Here is a 3,295-nt window from a genome sequence, read left to right on the forward strand (position 1 = left end):
AAGGGAGGCCAGGGGATTGTCAAGTGCGGGGGGAAAAAAGGAGAAACATGTAATACTCTTTGTAATAATTTAAGCAATAAAAATATATATTTTAAAAAAAAATACAGATGTAACAGGACAATAAAGACAGAACCTGGCTAGAGAACCTAGCTATGCTGATCAACTGAAAAAAAAAAAAAAGATTATTGCAAGAATTAATAACAATGTATGAAAAGCACTTGTCACAATATCTGGAGTATAATAAAAATCAGCATTATTTCACATGGATCAGGGGAGATAGAGAAGGTGAGTTTACTGTGTACATTTTCACCCTGGACTGAGATGACAATAAATTTTTTAAAAAAGGTACTCAAAGGATACCAAAATCAAAGAAAGTATGGGATTGAAGACAAAATATATTGTGTATTTTTTTATTTTTAAGTATATTTTTATTGATTTCAGAGAGGAAGGGAGAGGGAGAGAGAGAGAAACATCAATGATGAGAGAGAATCATGGATCGGCTACCTGCACCCCCTACACTGGGGATCGAGCCCACAACCCAGGCATGTGCCCTGACCGTAATTAAACGGCGATCTCCTGGTTCATAGGTCAATACTCAACCACTGAGCCACTCCAGCCGGGCAAAGGCAAAATATCTTGAAAGTTGCTACTTTGAGTGGAGAAAAGGCTTAGGTCTTCCTCTCCCAGCCTCAAGTGCAAGAAGTTGCTTTCTTGGTCAGGTCCTATGACCTTTCTCAGAACATTCTTATTCAGGTGAAAATAGAAATTTGTTGGCTGCAGTATCTGGGGTGGGGGGTGTTGAGGAGGGACATGAGGGGAGTCAAGGAGAGAGGAAATGAACTGAAGAATAAGATGAAAATGAGAGAAAAGGGATCTGTAGCTATCAATCAACCCCACAAACTCTAGAAGATGAAGCTGGCCTCAAGTTGCAGCGGAAGACATGATTAGATCCAAGAAAGTAGAATTGTGGTGGCCTTCCCCATAGAGATCATGAAAAAAATGTAAGTCTGGGAAATTCATGTACCCTGAATCCCAGACCTTCCTGTTCTCCTGGCAAGCTTTCTCTTTGTAGGAAAAAAAGAATGTGTGAGTGAAGATCTCAGAGGTACTAAGAGCTCCTCGGAGAGAGAGCCTGGGGCAGGGGACTGGCCTCCCCAAACCCCTGAGATCCTTTTTACTCTAAAAGTCTAAGCCGTCACGTACATATATCGGATGCAACTTAATAATTAACAAATGCTTTCTCCCTATGGATGCTGTGTAAGTTTTAATTAGTTCCCTGGGGTCAGCCAAGTCTCTCTGTTTCACTAGGGCCTGCCCCACAGCCTCACAGCCCCCAGTGCCTCTGCAGCAGTAGTTACCTTCCAAATGGGACTGTCTCTACCAGCATAATGGTAATCATGGCCACAGTAACTCCACAATTATTTTGGTCCCTTGACATTAAAAAAAAATAAAAAGTTTACAGCCTAGCCATAGTAGAGCACCTGGGCAATTTCCTTTCATTATCTCATTTGGTCCTCACACCAACCCTAGAGATAAGCCTAGCAGGTCTTACTAAATCACAGGAAAACTAAGGAACCACATGACTGCAAAGTCACTTGGCCAACAAAGATAGAACTGGGACTTGAAACCTAGAAGTTAAATCCCCAGCTTCCAGTCCAGGACACTCTAACATGCCACCCAGTCCTGCCCATCTTGGGACGCCCTCTCCTATAAGCTGTGTCCCCACATCTGTAACTTGTTCTCTGGAAGCCCAGCTCCTTCCAACAACAAAAGGCCACAGTGTCTTACACAGCAACCCAGGAACAGCTGGTCTGTTCCCCCTACTTCCTCACACCTTGTCCCCTCACCTCCGAGCCAGGCCTCTGGAATAAGAACCAATACCCCATATGGGGAGTTCGTTGGTCCATGCCCACAGTTCTCACTTCACCTCTGTTACTCCACCCATCACTCTACCTCCTTCCACTTCCCACTTCTATCCTAGTGCTAAGGAGAGACTCACTGTTTATTTTTGTTCATTCAGTGTATTGTTTCTTGTTGCTCCGAATAAATAGCTTACCAAGACAGATCAACCAACACAAGATGGAAAATTTTTAAAGTAGGAGCAAAGGAAATAAAGAGAAAAAATAAAAAAAAATTAAAGAAAAAGGAAGGTAGAGATATAAAATGGAGCCAGGAATGTCACTTGAAAATGTAAAATATAAGACCTATGCCCTTCCCAAGGGTGGGCCACAAGTTTGACTCAAAACTGTTTAGAAGGCAACCCAAAATTCGGGTCCATTCCAGAGCTCACAATGTCCCTGAGATAAAACAGAGACAGACTATTCAGGGCAATACAGCTATTCTTGGAGCTAAGACCAGGCAGAAGTTTCTCCAGAGGCAACTCCTAGGGAGATGACTATGGTTCAAGTCCTTACCGTCGCCTTCACAGGAAGTTTCCTAAGATGACTTCTAAGAACTGCCCTCAGCATAAGGGAAGCCATTGCACCTCTGCAGCTGTGGGAGAGACTGGAAATTCATGTAACCTGAACCCCAGGCATCTCTAATTCTCCTGGGCCAAGCTTTCTCTTTGTAGGAAAAAATGTGTGAGTGAAGATCTTATAGGTACTAAGAGCTACTGAGAGAGAGAGAAGACTGGAGCAGGGGACTGGCCTCTCCAACCCCCTGAAACTGGCCTCCCATTGGCATGCCAACAGAAATCAAAGCTCAACTACCATAGAATGGTGTGCACAGCCCACACGGGGGATGCATCTGGAATGCCCAGCTTGGGTGACCAGGAAGGCTGTGCAACTGGACCCTACAAGACACCTACTACATAAAGCCACTCCACCAAGCCCAGGAGACGTAGCAGCTCTACCTAATACATAGAAACAAACAGCCAACATGAGGAGGCAAAAATCATGTCCCAAATGAAAAAAAAAAAACAGATAAAAACTTCAGAAAAAGAACTAAACAAAATGGAGACAAACAATCTACAAGATGCAGAGTTCAAACCACTGTTTATAAGAATGCTCAATGAATTTAGAGGAAGAGTAGATGAACTTAGTAAAAACTTCCACAAAGAGATAGGAAACAAAAACGGAGCTAGGCCCTGACCATTTTTGCTCAGCAGTTAGAACGTTCAGTCCAAGGACTAAAGGGTCACAGGTTCAATTCCCAGCTCCTAACTCGGTTGCAGGCTCAATCCCCACAGGAAGCAACCAATGAAATGTGTGTGTGTGTGTGTGTGTGTGTGTGTGTGTGTGTGTGTATTGCTCTCTTTCTCCCCCTCCCCTCTCCACTTCCCTTCCACTCTAGG

This window comes from Myotis brandtii, unplaced genomic scaffold (assembly GCF_000412655.1).
Source record: "Myotis brandtii unplaced genomic scaffold, ASM41265v1 scaffold496, whole genome shotgun sequence".
Lineage (NCBI taxonomy): Eukaryota > Metazoa > Chordata > Mammalia > Chiroptera > Vespertilionidae > Myotis > Myotis brandtii.